Source organism: Macrotis lagotis, chromosome 4, assembly GCF_037893015.1.
Source record: "Macrotis lagotis isolate mMagLag1 chromosome 4, bilby.v1.9.chrom.fasta, whole genome shotgun sequence".
NCBI lineage: Eukaryota > Metazoa > Chordata > Mammalia > Peramelemorphia > Peramelidae > Macrotis > Macrotis lagotis.
The window spans coordinates 128,492,150-128,511,013 of record NC_133661.1 but is presented as its reverse complement, the minus strand read 5'-3'; the positions used below and the strand labels follow the sequence as shown (position 1 = coordinate 128,511,013).

General features: G+C 34.1%; 1 non-coding gene across 1 annotated transcript; it reads right to left on the bottom strand.

Moving 5' to 3' along the window:
* Positions 1-15,366: 15,366 nt before the first annotated feature.
* On the bottom strand, positions 15,367-15,473 carry LOC141523226 (U6 spliceosomal RNA). Its single transcript, XR_012478413.1, has one exon. It is a non-coding gene; the product is annotated as a U6 spliceosomal RNA (small nuclear RNA).
* Between the last annotated feature and the right edge of the window lie 3,391 nt (positions 15,474-18,864).

The window sequence follows — 18,864 nt, the reverse complement described above, 5'->3', positions numbered from 1 at the left end:
CTATCTCTTAAGTTTTGGAATTATATGAAAGTGGGGGTATAATTCTAGCCCTATTACTATCTGTGTGAATTCTAAAACATCTATGATGGTTGAGTATTGTCATCAACTGAGTCTTTTTAGCTTGATGATGTCTCAAATTTACTGAAGACTGAGCAAAAACACCTCCAGAATGTGTCATGCTTCTCCCTGTAGTATATTTTATGAATTGACATAGATAAACAAATCTACCTCTCCCATGCCACCCAACTTGAAGAAATTAGCATTATGTAATTAGGCCATGAATAGAAATATCCATTAGGAATAAGCTTCCAACTGTGCCAAATTCATCTATTGTCTACTGATATGTGAGACTTGGACTAAGTCCAGTTTGGCTAGTGACCCAGCATCACTAAGCACAACTCACCTCTCTATAATTTCTATCTTTTGTGGGCCCACCCACAACATTAAAATGCTACCCTAGGCTCTGGCCTCTTGTAGCATTGGCCAAAACACTATGTTGTGTTTGGAGAGATTTATAATGAAAGGAAATTGTTATAGATTTGGTATTAGGTCATTAAACATATTTTTGTCAACTTAACCTCATTATCTATTTGATGAAGAATGAATTGAGCCTTTATCAAAGAATCTTTCTCTTGTGCTTATTATTTAAATTAAGGAGTCACATTTTATACTACTATTAGTTTGTATTGCAAACACATTTTACTTTAAGATCTTCAGTTCAAACCCCTTACCTTCACATAGTCCACATATGTAGAGCCATTGAAAAACTATCCTTAAAAGATAAAGGACCCTTTCATTGAAAATGGTCAAATATAGATTTGTTTCTTTATAGTTTTTTTCTTAAATTGAACTAGAAGTTGAATCAGGTGATCTATTTCCATATTTAAGTTCTATGATATACTCTTCCATATGTAAATTCTTTGAAATAACCTTCCTCCTCCTAAAACTTTCTTTCTCCTAATGTTTTGAAGGAAATTTGCTAGAAATTTTTTGAAATAAGAACAACTATAAGTTAATTGAGGATCTCTAAATGAAAATATTTGTTAAAACAAGGTTGACAGAATTTTTTTTGGTTCTTTCTTCCTTTTCAGGTAAATTCTAAATAAATGAGTTTATCAAGCATTTGAGTTTCATGTGGGTAAGGAATTACTACACTCATTTGAGTATCTACTTTAAAGTCTTAAAGTGATCTGACCTAACAATATATACTCTGCATCCTATGTGAATATCTCATAACCAATTATAATATGAGAATAAGAGTAAGAAAAAAGTCCCTGATATGATACTTTAATAAAATCTTTTTTTCCATTAGAATTCTTCTCTTAAGATTCTTTGTATATTTACAACCTTCTCCACATTCTCCCCAGTTTCCCTCATAAACAATGTTAATCAAACTTCTTAAATAGATTCTTATGTGGAAAAAAAACACTCATTAAGACTGGAGCATTTTCTAGCCTAAGATACTTTTGAAAGACTCCAGGAAAGTTCTGTCTCACTTGAGACAAGAGGAACATTGCCCAACAAAGGTAACAGAATTCAGCACAGGAAGCAGAGTCCAGCTTAGGCAGGATACAGAAGAAGCCAGCTGGAGGCTCTAAACCTCAATAAAGATCAGCACTAAGGCAACCCAGGTTCTAGCTTAGCAGGCCAAAAGACATGACAGGCCAGATATGAGGGCTCCTAAACTCATTTCTAGGGCAAACAGAGAGGCCTAGAAATCCTCTGTAACCAAAGCTACTAGTCAGGCAAAATAAGCTACTAGCATTGGAGGCCCTAATGTGGAAATTCTGTGAACAGGTCTTATCCCACCCTCCCTGCCCCCATTCCCAGCTAACACAAAATTTTTGGAAATGGACCTCTTGTGGCTCAACAATTTCAAAATGAGTAAGTAAAGTCAGAGAATATTCCTGACCATAGAGAATTACATTGGCAATAAGAAAGATCACAATACCATCTCAAAAGAGGATGGCAGAAAAAGTACTATATGTCAAACACCAGAGTTGAATATGAATTTATCTCAAGCCCAAGAAAACTTCCTGGAAGAGAAAAATTCAACAGCCTGAAAAGGAAAGCACAAAAATTGACTGAAAACAAAACACCTTTAAAAAGACACTGGGCAAAGGAAAAAGAAAGCAATTCCTTTAAAAATATAATTGGTCAAATGAAAGAGGAGATGCAAAAGCTAATTGAAAGAAATTATCTCTTAAGAACTGGAAGTGAGGGGCAGCTAGGTGGCACAGTGGATAGAGCACTGGCCTTGGAGTCAGGAGTACCTGAATTCAAATCCGGCCTCAGACACTTAATAATTACCTAGCTGTGTGACCTTGGGCAGGTCATTTAACCCCCATTGCCTTGCAAAAAACCAAAAACAAACCAAAAAAAGAACTAGAATTGAGCAAATGGAAGTGAATGGCTTTATGAGACAGCAAGAATGATGATGGTCAAGAAAAATGGAAAAAAATGCATAAAAAGAAGAAAATGCAAACTACCTAAATGAAAAGCAATTGACCTGGAAAATAGATCCAGAAGAGATTTGAGTTATTTTTTATTGATTTTTATTTTTACATTTTTATGTTTACTGATTAATTATTTTTGTTATGAGGGATTAGGATTAAGGGAAAGAGATACATAAGAAATACTTTTTATAAAATGTTTATCAGATTCTGAAGAGTTTTTTAAATTTTTTTCTTTGGTTTTGTTTTGCTTTATTTTGTTTTTTCTTCCTCTGGATGGGGATAGCATTGTCCAAAAGCAGTCAAATATGGTTGTCCTAGCTCTCTGAACTGCTGAGGAGCTGCTTTCATTAAGTTTCATCATCTCACAATGTTATTCTTTTTTTCTTTTGTTTTCCAATCATATATAATAATAACTTTCACCCATCATTTTTGTAAGGTTTTGAATTTTACAATTTTCCCCACACTCCCTTCCCTCCCCACAGAAAGCAGTCTGATAATCTACATTGTTTCCATGCTATACATTGATCAAAATTGAATGTATTGAGATAAAAATCATATCATAGTGGAAAAAATATTAGAGATAGCAAAATTATGTAGTACATAAAATAACTTTGTTTTTTAAAAAAATTGAAGGTAGTAGCCATTGGTCTTTGTTTAAACTCCACAGTTCTTTCTCTGGATACATATGGCATTCTCTGTTGCAGATACACTAAAATTGTCCCTGATTATTGTACAGATGCAAAGAGTAAGTACATTAAGGTTGATCATTACCCCCATGTTACTGTTAGGGTGTACAGTGTTCTTCTGGTTCTGCTCATCTTGCTCAGCATAAGTTCATGCAAGTCTTTCTAGACTTCTCTGAAATGCCATCCCTTCTGGTTTCTAATAGAACAATAGAGGTCCATAAAGTGCATATACCACAATTTGTTCAGCTGTTTCCCATTTGATGGATACACACTCAATTTCCAATTCTTTGATACCTCAAACAGGGCTGCTATGAATATTTTTGTACAAGTGATAGTTTTATCCTTTTTCATGATTTCTTCAGGGTATAGTCCTAGTTGAGGTATTGCTGTATTGAAGGGTATACATATTTTTTATTGCCCTTTGGATGTAATTCCAAATTGCTCTCTAGAAACTGTTTATCAGTTTATAGCTCAACCAATAATGTATTTACTCTCCCAGATTTCCCATCCCTTCCAACATTATTCATTGTCCTTTCTGGTTATATTGGCCATTCTGAGAGGTGTGAGGTGGTACCTCAGAGATGTTTTAATTTGCATTTCTCTAATCAGTAATGATTTGGAACAATTTTTCTAATATGACTATGGATTTCTTTGATTTCTTCATCTGTAAATTGTCTCTGTATGTCCTTTAACCATTGGTCAATTGAAGAATGTCTTTTTTTTATAAATTTGACTCCTTTCTCTTTATATTTTAGAAAAGAGTCCTTTCTTAGAAAAAAATTGTTTCCAAATTTAATACACTTCTTTTGGTCTTAGTTACAGTGGTTTTGTTTGTGCAAAAGCTTTTTAATTTAATGTAAACAAAATGATTTAGTTTGTTTTTAATGATGTTCTCCATCACTTCCTTGAACATAAACTGTTTCCCTTTCCATAGATCTAACAGGTAAACTATTCCTATATTGTCTTTGATGTCTAAATCCTTCACCCATTTTGATCTTATCTTTGAAAAGGGTATCAGATGTTGGTTTAATCCAACTTCCATTTTTCCCAACACTTTTTATCAAAGAGAGTTCTTATCCCAGAAGCTGGGCTCTTTGGGTTTATCAAACAGAAGGCCACTATTGTGGTTTGCTACTGTCTCTTTGTAGCTAGTCTATTCCATTGATCCACTACTCTATGTTTTAGCCAGTAGCAGGAAGTTTTGAGGACTGATACTTTATAATATAATTTTAGATCTAGTAAGGTTAAAGCACCTTCTTTTGCACTTTTTTTTATTAAACCCCTTGATATTCTTGACTTTTTGTTTCTCCATAGAAATTTAGTTACATTGGTAAGGTAAAAATAAGTAGTTTAATTGAGGTAGAATTGTCATTTTTATTATATTAATTCAGTTTATCCATGAGCAGTTGGTATTTTCCCATTTATCTGAATCTGATTTTATTTGTGTGAAAAGTGTTTTAAAATTGTTTTCACAGAGTTTCTGAGTCTGCCTTGGCAGGGTGTCTCCCAAGTATTTTAGATTGTCTGAAGTTATCTTAAAGGGGATTTCTCTTTCTAGCTCGTGCTGCTGTATCTTGCTAGTAATATATAGAAATGCTGAGGATTTGTGTGGGTTTATTTTATATCCTGCAACTTTGCTGAAGTTGCTAACTGTTTCTAGTGGTTTTTAGATGATTTTTTAAGGAGATACTCTAGGTATACCATCATGTCATTTGTAAAGAGTGAGAGTTTGTTTCTTCCTTCCCAATTCTAATTTCTTCAATTTCTTTTTCTTCTCTTACTGCTGAAGCTAACATTTCTAATACAATATTGACTAGTAGTGACGATAATGGACATCCTTGTTTCACCCCTGATCTTGTTGGTCTCTAGCTTATCCCCATTGCATATAATACTTGTTGATGGTTTCAGATAGATACTGCTTATCATCCCAAGGAACAATCCATTTATTTATAAACTCTCTAGTGTTTTTAGCAGGAATAGGTGCTGTATTTTGTCAAAGGTTTTTTTTAGCACCTACTGAGATAATCATATGATTTCTGTTGTATTTCTTATTTATATAGTCAATTCTACTAACAGTTTTTCTAATATTGAACCAATCCTGAATTCCTGGGATAAATCCTACTTGATCATAGTGTTTTATGCTAGTGATAACTTGCTATAATCTCTTTGCTAAGATTTTATTTATGATTTTTGCATCCATATTCATTAGGGAAATTGATTTATAATTTTCTTTCTCTGCCTTCACTCTTCCTCGTTTAGGAGTCAGCACCATGTTGGTAACATAGAAGGAGTTAGGCAAAGGGCCTTCTTCATCTGTTTTTCCAATGAATTTATATAGAATTGGAATCAATTATATTTGACAGAATTAACTTGTGAAAACATCTGGCCCTGGAGATTTTTTCTTAGGAAGTTCAATGATAGCTTGGTGAATTTCTTTTTCTTTGACAGGGTTGTTTAGGTTTTTAATTTCCTCTTCATTTAATCTGGGCAACATTTATTTTCATAAATATTCATCCATTTCACTTAGATTATCAAATTTATTGGCATTAGTTGGGCAAAATAATTCCAAAACTATTTTTTTAATTTCCTTCTCATTGGTGGTAAGTTCACCGTTTTTCATTTATGATACTAGTAATTTGGTATTCATTCTTTTTTTAGTCAAAATAACCAAAGGTTGATCAATTTTATTGTTTTTTTTCATAAAACTAACTCTTGATTTTATTTATTAGTACAATAGTTTCTAGCTTTCAGTTTTATTAATTTCTCATTTAATGTTTAGAATCTCTAATTTGGGATTTAATTGGGGGTTTTTAATTTGTTCATTCTCTAATTTTTTGAGTTGCATACTTAGTTCACTGGTTTCCTCTTTCTCTATTTTATTCATGTAAGCATTTAAAGATATAATATAAAGCCTTGGCTGTATCACCTATGTTTTGGAATATTCTCTTGTTAGGATGAAATCATTAATTCTATCTATGATTTGTTGTTTGACACACTCATTTTAAAAATGAGCTTACTTAAGTTTCCAATTAGTTTTAAGTCTATCTCTCTATGGCCTATCATTACACTTTATTTTTATTACATTATGATCTGAGAAGGAAGTATTTAGTATTTCTGCCTTTCTGCATTTGATTATAAGATTTTTTAGGCCCTAGAACATGGTCAATTTTTGTATAAGTGCCATGGACTGCAAACATACACACACACACACACACACACACACACACACACACACACACACACAGACACAGACCCTTCTTTACCATTTCATGTATCTCTTGAATCTCCTTTTTGAAGTCCAAATTTTCTATTTAGCTCTGCTCTTTTCATCAGGAAAAGTTGGTGGTCTCCTATTTAGTTAAATTTCCATCTTTTCCCCTAAAAGCAAAGGCTCAGTTTTTCCAGATAGTGAATTCTTGGCTCCATTCTAAGCTCCCTTGACCTTCAGAATATTGCATTCCAGGCCCTTCAATCTTTTAATGTTGATGCAGGTAGGTCCTGTGTAATGTTTACTGTCTCTCCTTGGTATCTAGATTGTTTCTTTCTGACTACTTGCAATATTTTCTTTTTTAATCTGATAGTTTTGGAATTTGGCCATGATATTCCTTGGTGATTTCATTTTTGGATCCCTTTCAGAGGGGAATCAATGTATTGTTTCAATAACTATTTTGCCCTCCAGTTCCATGATATCAGGGCAATTTTCTATCACTAAATCCTGAAATGTTGAGTCCAGGCTTTTTTGTTTTTTATCCTCAATGATTTCAGGAAACCTAATAATTCCTAAGTTGTCTCTTCTAGATTTATTCTCTAGGTCCGTAGTTATTTTATGTTTTCTTCAATGTTTTTCAGTTTTTTAGTTGTTTAACAGGTTCTTGCTGTCATATGAAATAATTAGTTTCCACAGATTTCAATCTATTTTTAGAGAAGATTTTCTTCATTTACCTATTGCAACTCCTTTTTTCAAATGGTCAATTCTATTTTAAATGGAGTTTTCAATTTGACTCAATTGCATTTTCCAAGGATTTGTTTTCTTGTTGTAGGATGCTAATTTTCTCTTGAGTTTCTTTTCCCAATTTTTCCAGTTTTTAAACTCCTTCCTGGTCTCTTCTACAAAGTATTTCTGGACTGGATACTAATTCATATTCTCCTCAGAAGTTCTAGTTCTCTCTAAGTTAGGATCTTTGTATTCAAGATAGCTATCCGTGGCTACCTCCCCACCACCACCTTTTCTGCTGGGTTTTCTTAATTTTCTTAGGATCTTGTGTTAGGGGGAGAGGCTGGTTCACACACCTTCGGAGTTGAAAACCCTAGAGGCTTAGTTCAGTGGGCTCAGTAACTCCAAGTAGGCTAGCCAGAAGATGCTAGACACCTTCTCTGGAGTGTCTGTGACCTTGATTTGTTGCCCACTACCGAGGTCTGGTGGGTGGGGGTGGGAGCAGCAGGGTCTGGATTGTCCTTTAACAATGTGGTCTGGGCCCTCTGGCTATATAATTAATCTCCTTATTATTCACTCAATACTTAGAGAGATCAGCTGCCACACCTGAGATTGGGGGTGGTGGGGGGAAAGGTTATTTGTTCTGGCAAGAGTCACATTTTCCCATTGAAAACATGAGGACTCCACTGAAAACATGGGGCTCATGACCTTGGTCTTCCAGACTAGCTAAGTTGAAAAGGATTAATGTCTACCTGCACTCTGGAACTCTCCCTCCAGCCTTGCTGGAGGTCTCCCACCCACAGTTCACACAGCCAAAGCTTCCCTGACTGTTCTCAGCTTAGACTTGGGGCCTCACCCCATCATGCCTGTACTGGCTCTCTACTCTCTGCCCCCAGTTCACCCATGCTCCTCTGAGACAGTCCTTGTTGGTTGATGATCTTCTACTAGGTTCTTTATCTGCATATTGTGAATCTAAATTGTCTTAAGATGTTTGATTCAAATTAGTTCTGTGGGAAAGCCAGGAGATCTTAGCTCAGTGCCTGGCTTCTCTCTACCATCTTGGCTGTACCCCACAATGTTGGTCTTGAGATTTACATTGTTCTTTTGGTTCTGCCTCCCTTCACTCAGCATCAGAACCTATAATTAATTCCATGTTATAAGTTATTGAACTACCCATGTTCCAAAAAAATGACCTAATCAACATCTTTCAAGAAATCATCAATTAAAACTTTCCTGATATCCTAGAACCAGAGGATAAAGTTTTCATTGATAGAATCCACTGATCACTACTAAAAAAAAGAAAGAGATCCCAAAATAAAAACTCAAAGAGTGTCATAGCCACATTCTGGAATTATAAGTTCATAGGTCAATTGTCATTATTTTCTCAGGCAGACAGAAAAAAAAAATCAAGTACCATTAAGCCACAGTCAAGATTGCTCATGACTTGACAGCATCAACATTAAAGGATGGAAGGAACTGGAATATTATATTCCAGAGATCAAAAGAGCTTAGACTACTGCTGAACCCAAAGACTGAGATGAAGACCAGAATTTGAAAAGTTTGGAGATTTTTGTTTCCTGGAGACTGCCTGGGGATGAAGAGTACCCAAATCATACAGTACCTGAATGTTCAGGGGTTAGGGTTTTTATGGTGTTTTTTGGGGGGGGGATGGGGTTTGAGAGCAAGCAGGATACAGAAGCAAAGACAGCAGTTAGATATTCTGTTCTTTCATAAACAAATGTAAACATAGGGTTCCATATAGATAGGGCACTGGACAGAGTGTGAAAGGGTCAGGGTCTTTGTGTAATGTTTGAACATATTTTCTGAGATGGAGGGAGTCATATATTCATGGGCTTCCCACAGGTTTGAGGGAGTTGAATTTACTATCTTATGATTTCAGACACATCTGGGGAAGGGGAAGGCAGTCTTGGAATTTAACAGACACAGCAAGATAATTAGGGTAACAAGATGCTTTGTAAATCTTTAGGCAATTTTATGGTACATCTCTGATCCCCAGGGTCAAGTACTTGGGTCCTATCAGACTATTTTCAGACCAAAAGGTGCCTAGCCAAATTTATATTTCTAAGGAGCTTCTCAGGGCCCAAAAGAATGTCAGGGGCCCCTTTCTATGCAGGAATTTCACAAACATTGATTTTGTACTTCACTACAAGAAAAAATTAACTACCCTAGGGCAGCTAGGTAGCATAGTGGATAAAGCACCGGCCTTCAAGTCAGGAGTACCTGGGTTCAAATATGGTCTCAGACAATTAATAATTACCTAGCTCTGTGGCCTTGGGCAAGCCACTTAACCCCATTTGCCTTGCAAAAAAGACCTAAAAAAATTAACTACCCATCAAAATTGAGCATACTCTTTCCACAAAAAAGATGAACATTCAATGAAATTAGTGACTTACAAATTTTCCGGAAGAAAAGACCGAGAACAAAAAATTCATTCTTCAAAATGAGACTCAAGAGATCCATAAAAATGTAAATGGGAAAAGAAAAAGACTGTTATTCAATAAGAATAAACTGATTACATCTCTACATAGGAGGATGATACTTGTAACTCTTGAGAACTGGATCTATATTAGGAGTATATATACTTAGAGGGTTGATTTTAATGGAATGTAAAAAACAAATTGAGACATTAAAAAGGATTGTATTGGGAAAAGAAGAAAAGAGTAGACAATATAGAGTAAATTTTATCACATGAAGAGGTGCAAAGGAATTATTACAGAAGAGAAAAGAAGGGAGGAGGTGAGAATTTCTTGAATCACATTTTCATCAGATTTAGCTCAAAGAAAGAATAGCATATATCCTCAGTTGGGTTAAGAAATTTTTCTTAAGCTACAGAAAATTAGAAGGAGGAAAGGGGAATTAAGATAAGGAGGAACTGATAGAAGGTAGGGCAATAATTTGAAAGGAAAGGAGAAATAAATTGGAGGGAGAATTGATAGAAGGGAGGAAACATTGAGGGAGGCAGGGGTCAGAAGCAAAATTCTGGTGAGGAGGGATAGGGTAAAAGGAAAGAGAAAAAATAAATTAATAAGGAAAATATAATGGAGGCTAATGTGGAGTTATTAAACATAAAATGAGAATGTAAATGGAATGTGAATGTGATGAAGTGTCCCATAAAATGGAAGTGCATAGCAGAGAAGATTAAAAACCAGAATCCTTCAGTATGTTGCTTGCAAAAATTATATTTGAAGTAGAGACTCACACAGATTAAAGTTTAAAGGACTGAACAGAATATAAAAAAGCAGGTGTAACAATCCTGATCTCAGACAAAGCAAAAGCAAAACTGGCTGTAATTAAAAAGGATAAAAAAGGAAACTATGTTTTCCTAAAAGGTATCAAGGCAATGAAGTAATATCAATTCTAAATATATATGTGTCAAATGATATAGCACACAAATTCTTAGAGAAGAAGAAGAAAAATGAATTATAGGACTACAAAAGACAGAAAAATTATATTTGTGGGGGGAACTCAACTTCCATCTCTCAGCATTAGATGAATCTCATCACAAAATAAAAAAGAAAGGAATTAAGAAAATGATTAGAACTTTAGAAAAGTTAGGTATGATAGACCTCAAGAAAATTGAATGGGAATAGAAAGTAATATATTTTTTCCTCAGTGGTACATAGCAGCTACAATAAAACTGAACATGTTTTAAGGCATAAAAACCTCACAATCAAATCCAGAAAGGCAGAAATATGAAATACATCCTTTTCAGATATTGATACAATAAAAATTACAATTAAAAGCTCTAAAGGGCCAGGGAAAAATAGTCTAAAAAATGAATGAATCAACCAACAAATCATTAAAATAATCAAAAATTTCATTCAAGACAATTACAGTAATGAGACAACATATCAAAATTTATGGGATGTAGCCAAAGTAGTCAGTGGAAAAATTTTATATCTCTAAATGCTTATCTAAATAAAAGCAATAAATAGGAAATCAAGGTATTGAGAATACAACTTTTAAAAAGCTAGAAAAAGGAACAAATTAAAAATCTGGAATCAAATGCTAAATTAGAAGTTCTGAAACTCAAAGGAGAGATTATTACCTGAAAACTGAAAGTAAGGAAACTATTGAACCAATAAACTAAGAGCTGGTTTTATGAAAAAGCAATATATCATTTAATTTTATTAAATGATTAACTTTGATTTAAAAAAAGAAAGAAAGCCAAATTGCCAGTATCTAAAATGAGATGAATTAACTCTCCATCAATGATGAGAAAATTAAGCTAATAATTCATATCTCTTTTGTCCAACTGCATGCCAATGAAACTAATAATTTAAGTGAAATGGATAAATATTTACAAAAATATAAATTGCCCAGATTCATCGAAGGTGAATTAAAATATTTAAGCAACCTCAGTTCAGAAAAAAAAAAAATTGAACAAACTATCAATAAAAATACTCCAATGCCAGATGAATTTAGATGGGAATTCTACCAAACACTTAAAGAACAATTAGTTCTAATTCTAATTCTATATGAACTATTTGGGAAAAAAAGGTGATGAGAAGTTCTATCAAATTCTTTTTACAAGACTTTTTTAACATGATCTCTTTCAGCAAAAAGATCCAAAACAGAGAAAGAAAATTAGACTAATTTCTCTATACTGATGCAGAAATTTGAAACTCCATTATCATTATATATTGTTATATGATAGATCATTTGGGATATGGTCCTTACTACTCTTTCCAAGGTAATCATGAAATGAAAGCTGGAAGGGACCTTAGAAGTAATTTAGCATAGCTATCTAGTTTTTATGAATGAGAAATCTGAGGTCTAAGAGAATCAAAATTGTGCTATACACCAACAGATTGTATTACACACCGAGCAGAACATAATAGAAATGGTCAATCAAACAAAAATTATTAAAGGCTTGCTATTGAACAAGCACTGTGCTAAATACATGTTTGGTAAAAATTCAAAAATAAATTTAAAAGTCTGCATCATAAGGAACTTATATTTTAATTTATAAAACATGTGTAAATATATGTACACATGTGTATATGATATATGCATGACTTATGTAAGCACAAATATATATTAATGTATATAGTAAATATAGGCTAGGTGGCACAGTGGATAGAGCATTGACCCTGGAGTCAGGAGGACCTGAATTCACATCTGTCATTTGATACTTTCTAGCAGTGTAAACATGGGCAAATAATTTAATTCTGATTGCCTTGCATCCAGGGTCATCTACAATTGTCCTGTTTCATATCTGGCCACAGGATCTAGATGACTCTGGAAGTGAAAATAAGATTGGTGACTTGGCAGCATCCTCTTCACTCAAATCCAAATCATATGCTTGTCATGGCATCACTTTTCTGATGACATAGTCTTCTTCAAGAATAAAATACTAAATGGAAATGGAAATACCAAACCATGTATATGTAATATACATGTGTGTGTTTATAAACACCTATACATATGCATATAATACTTAAATTTATATTTGTATTATTATTTTATATATAGAGATAGATATAAACATCATAAATATAACATGAATAAATTTAAACAAATGTGAAGTAGTTAACTTCACAGTAGTTTGGGAAAGGACATCACAAAAGCTGGGAGAATCAAGGAGGATAGTGCCTGAACTAGTTTTTTACTGATATTTTATTTTTTCCCCAATTGTATATGAAAACAATTTTACACATTTATTTTTTTTAATTTATTTTTATTAAAGATATTATTTGAGTTTTACAATTTTCCCCCAATCTTGCTTCCCTCGCCCCCCCCCCACAGAAAGCACTCTGTCCGTCTTTACTTTGTTACCATGTTGTACCTTGATCCAAATTGGGTGTAATGACAGAGAAATCATATCGTTAAAGAGAAGTCTAAGAGGTAACAAGATCAGACAATAAGATATCTGTTTTTTCCCCTAAATTAAAGGGAATTGTCCTTGCACTTTGTTCAAACTCCACAGCTCGTTATCTGGATACAAATGGTACTCTCCTTTGCAGCCAGCACAAAATTGTTCCCGATTGCTGCCCTGATGGAATGAGCAAGTCCTTCAAGGTTGGACATCACTCCCATGTTGCCATTAGGGTGTAAAGTGTTTTTCTGGTTCTGCTCATCTCACTCAGCATCAGTTCATGCAAATCCCTTCAGGTGTTCCTGAAATCCCAGCCCTCCTGGTTTCTAATAGAACAATACTGTTCCATGGCATACATATACCACAGTTTGCTAAGCCATTCCCCAATTGAAGGACATTTACTGGATTTCCAATTCTTTGCCACCACAAACAGGGCTGCTATAAATATTTTTGTACAAGTAATGTTTTTACCCTTTTCCCTCATCTCTTCAGGATATATAGATCCAGTAGCGATATTGCTGGGTCAAAGGGTATGCTCATTTTTGTTGCCCTTTGGGCATAGTTCCAAATAGCTCTCCAGAAGGGTTGGATGAGTTCACAGCTCCACCAACAGTATAATAGTGTCCCAGATTTCCCACAACCCTTCCAACAATGATCATTATCCTTCCTGGTCATACTGGCCAATCTGAGAGGTGTGAGGTGGTACCTCAGAGAAGCTTTAATTTGCATTTATCTAATAATTAATGCTTTAGGTCATTTTTTCATATGGCTATGGATTGCTTTGATCTCCTCAACTGTAAATTGCCTTTGCATATCCTTTGACCATTTGTCAATTGGGGAATGGCTTTTTGTTTTAAAGATATGAATCAATTCTCTGTATATTTTAGAAATGAGTCCTTTTTCAGAATAATTACTTGTAAAGATTGTTTCCCAATTTACTACATTTCTTTTGATCTTGGTTACATTGGTTTTATTGGTGCAAAAGCTTTTTAATTTAATGTAATCAAAATCATTTAATTGGTTTTTGGTGATGTTCTCCAAGTCCTCCTTAGTCATAAACTGTTTCCCTTTCCATAGATCTGACAGGTAGACTAGTTCTTGATCTTCCAATTTGCTTATAGTATTGTTTTTTATGTCTATGTCCTGTAACCATATGGATCTTATTTTGTTAAAGGGTGTGAGGTGTTGGTCTAATCTAAGTTTCTTCCATAATAACTTCCAATTATCACAGCAATTTTTATCAAAGAGGGAGTTTTAATCCCAATGGCCTGACTCTTTGGGTTTATCAAACAGCAGATTAGTATAATCATCTCCTGCTTTTACACCTAGTCTATTCCACTGGTCCACCACTCTATTTCTTAGCCAATACCAAACAGTTTTGATGACTGATGCTTTATAATATAATTTTAGATCGAGTAGGACTAAGCCACCTTCTTTTGCACTTTTTTCGTTAAGCTCCTAGCAATTATTGACTTTTTATTTCTCCATATGAATTTACTTACAATTTTTTTTCTAACTCGTTAAAGTAACTTTTTGGAATTTTGATGGACAGGGCCTAAACAGATATTTTAGTTTTGGTAGAATTGTCATTTTTATTATATTAGCTCTACCTATCCATGAGCAGTTGATATTTGCCCAGTTAGTTAAATCTAATTTAATTTGTGTGAGAAGTGTTTTATAATTGTTTTCAAAAACATTCTGAGTCTGTCTTGGCAAATAGACTCCCAAATATTTTATATTGTTTGAGGTGAATTGAATGGGATTTCTCTTTCTAGCTCTTCCTGCTTTTTCTTTCTAGACATATATAGAAAAGTTGAGGATTTATGAGGGTTTATTTTAAAACCTGCAACTTTGCTAAAATTGCCAATTGTTTCCAATAGTTTTTTGGATGATTTCTTGGGATTCTCTAGGTAGACCATCATGTCATCTGCAGAGTGAGAGTTTTGTCTCTTCCTTCCCAATTCTAATTCCTTCAATTTCTTTTTTTTCTCTAATTGCTGATGCTAACATTTCTAAAACAATATTAACTAGTAGTGGTGATAATGGGCACCCTTGTTTCATCCCTGATCTTATTGGGAATGCCTCTAGCCTCTCCCCATTGAATATAATGCTTGTTGACGGTTTCAGATAGATACTGCTAATTATTTTAAGGAACAGTGCATTTATTCCTACACTCTCTAGTGTTTTTAATAGGAATGGATGCTGTATTTTGTCAAAAAGCTTTTTCAGCATCTATTGATATGAACATATGATTTCTGATAGGTTTTTTGTTGATATAATTGAGTATACTAACAGTTTTCCTAATATTGAACCAACCCTACCTTCCTGGAATAAATCCTACTTGATCATAATGTATTATCCTAGTGATGACTTGTTGTAATCATTTTGCTAAGATTTTATTTAGGACTTTTGCATCTATATTCATCAGGGAAATAGGTCTATAATTTTCTTAAAATTATGGAACGCTTTACGAATTTGTGTGTCATCCTTGCGCAGGGGCCATGCTAATCTTCTCTGTATCGTTCCAATTTTAGTATATGTGCTGCCGAAGCGAGCACTAAACATTTATTTTTTAAAAATTTGAGTTCTAAATTCTCTACCCCCTTCTTCACCCTTTCTTCCTGGCTACAGTAAGTAAATTGATATGTTTTATGCATATACAATCATGAAAAAATATTTTCATATTAGTCATGGTGCAAAAGAAGACTGACAAAAAACTCCCAAGAAAAATAAAAGTATTTTAAAAATAGTATGCTTTGATCTGCATTCAATTTCCATCCATTCTCTTCCTGGAGGTGGATAATGTTTTTCATCATGAGTCCTTTGGAATTGACTGGGTTCATTATTTTAATTAAAATACTTTAGTCATTTATAGTTGTTTATTGTATAATATTCCTAATGTGCATTATGTTCTTCTGGTTCTGCTCATTTTGCATCAGTTCATACCAGTCTAATTTTTTGAAATCATTCTGCTTTCCAGTTCTTGTATCACAATTATATTCCATTGGAATCATATATTGAAACTTATTCAGTCATTTCTCAGTTGACATCTCCTCAATTTCCACTCCTTTGTCAATAAAAAATAGTTGATATAAATATTTTTGTACAAAGAAATCCTTTTCACTTAAAAAACAAAAAAAAACCCCACCCTCTTTCAGGTAGAGTCTTAAATTAAAGTTTTATAGTATTTGTACAAAATTCCAAATTGCTCTTCAAACTGCTTAGATCAGCTGGATAGGTCTTAAATGAAGGAAGGGACTATATAAGATTTTCTTAAAGATGCACACCAACAAGGTATGACCAGGCCAAAAGCAAAAAAGAGAAAAGATGAAGAATCGTGTGTGATAAGCAAAGAGACAATCAGTTTGGTTGGACCACAGCTTCTTTCCCTATTGTTTCTAGAAGAAAATATTCTAGAAGAAATCACTTAGAATTTAGAGATCATTGAATCCAATCTAATTATTATGCAGATGTGGAAAACAGAGACTCAAGTTAATTAACCAAGAGCCTGCCAGGAGAAAGTTTCATCTTTCCTTCCACTATGTCACTCTCCTGCCTTGATCTCCGAGATGAGTACATTGCACTTTCTGCTAAATTGTCATTTACCAAATAAAAAAATGGTTTCTTGAGAGGAGAGTAACCTTCTAAGAACAATAATACCAATTCAAAATACCAGTTCCTATGGTATTTCATTCTTTCCCAAAGATACCCTGGGTTACCACTGCTTATTTAAGAAGATCATTCAAACAGCTAATCCTTTCACAGTACAACTATTTTAAAAAAGCCTAGAATTTTGAAAATCATTTTATGACATTTCAAAGTGCTTAATACACACTTCTTTATAGTAGAATGAATTTACCCCAGTCTTTGGCACACAGTAGGCTTTCAAGAAAATCTTGATTGAAAGAAGGAAATAAGGGGTGGCTAGGTGGAATAGTGGATAAAGCACCGGCCCTGGAGTCAGGCGTACCTGGGCTCAAATCCGGTCTCAGACACTTAATAATTACCTAGCTATGTGGCCTTGGGCAAGCCACTTAACCCCATTTGCCTTGCAAAAACTAAAAAAAAAAAAAAAAAAAAAAAAAAAACTAAAAAAAGAAAGAAGGAAATACATCATCTTATTGATGTTTGACAAACATGAATCTAGTGAGAAAGGAGAGTGAAATGAAAAAATAAAGAGGAGTTATAGGCATTCATTAAGATTTCAGTACTCTTCCAACTCTCAAAGCCTAGCATTCTAAAATAAACATGGCATCAAGGAGCTTTAAGCTCCGTTTCAGACAGGATAAAAATCCAAGAGATATGCCACACAACCACCATGCCCAACTCTTTGCCTCAGGCAATTCTGAGGTTGTTTATACACATAGGAAGGAAAGAATGGAGCCAATTATTCAACATTTTGAGCATTTGGATCTCAATTATCTGGGTAATAAATGAAAAGATGTGAGAAGGAGCAGAATTATTTGGACAATCATCACTTTGGTATTCTAGATCCCTTAAGATATTTAGATAGATTTAAAGCACTCTTTCTTCATAAACAAATTTCATTTCAAAAGGTGGTTTTATTGCCTTAATCAGGTGATGTTTTATGTTTATACTTACTAGAAAGGCAAAACTTCATGGTGCCAAAAGCAAATGAATCTGGAAGGAGAGGAACGGGGAATGAATCCTGCCTCTGCTAATGTCTGCTAATATCTATATGAATATGGACTTAATCTATTGTGCCTACATTTTCCTTCTTGTAAAAGAAGGCGGAGGCAGCTACCTGGAGTCAGGAGTGCCTACATTTTCCTTGTTGTAAAAGAAGGGGCTTGGATTAGATGATCTCTAATATCCAAAATAGCATTCAATTTCAAAATCACATTTTCATGAAAAACTAAGGAATGAAAAGAAGTCATTGTCTTATGATCAGTTCTCCAATTTGAATAGGCTACAAGCTAAGAACAAAATAGAGTGAATGTTGGTGCATAACTTTCTGTTTTGCAGATGATTATGTACTCGGTACAGTCAATGAAGCTGAGATGCAAAAAATAGGATTGATCCACTGCTGCTTGTGCTTATTTTGGACTAACAACATTAAGAAAACACAGGCATACCATCATCCAAAAGCACACCATTTATACATGGAAACATTGGTACATTGTTATTTGTGAAACCTGGAAATTCTACCAGTGCTAGGTCAGGAAAATGAATAACTTTGTCTTAGAAATATTCTTTTTTTCTTATTATTATTTTATTATATTTTTTCAATTACATGTTATGAATGTTTTTCAACATTTAACGACATGTATATTTATAAGTTACATAATTATTTCTAACCTTCTTTCCCACCTCCCTTCCCTCAGTGACAGTCTAGTAAAAATGGTATATGTACATTTATGTCTATAATGTTTACATATTAGTCATTCTCTATATGAAGAATTAGGACTAAGGAAAAAGAAAGAAAGCCATGGAAGGAAGGAAAAAAAAAACACAAGAGCAATTTTTAAAAAGTGAACATAGTGTTCATTAAGATTCTATAGTTTTTTTGTTTGTTTGTTTGTTTTGTTCATCTGGGTGTGTACAATGCTGTCTATAACAGGTCTCCCAGGGTTGTCTTAACTCTCTGAATTGCTGAGACCAGCTTTATCCATCAAAGTTGATCCATTCATAGTGTTGTTAGTGTGTACAATGTTCCCTTGATTCTGCTCCCTTCACTCAGCATCAGTTCCTCTAATTCTTTCCTTACTTTTTTCAAGTCCATCTATTCAGGTTTTTTTTTTAGTTTTTTTTGCAAGGCAAATGGGGTTAAGTGGCTTGCCCAAGGCCACACAGCTAGGTAATTATTAAGTGTCTGAGACCAAATTTGAACCCAGGTACTCCTGACTCCAGAGCCAGTGGTTATCCACTGTGCCCCCTAGCTGCCCTATTTATGGCTTCTTATAGAACAATAGAAGCAGCTAGGTGGCA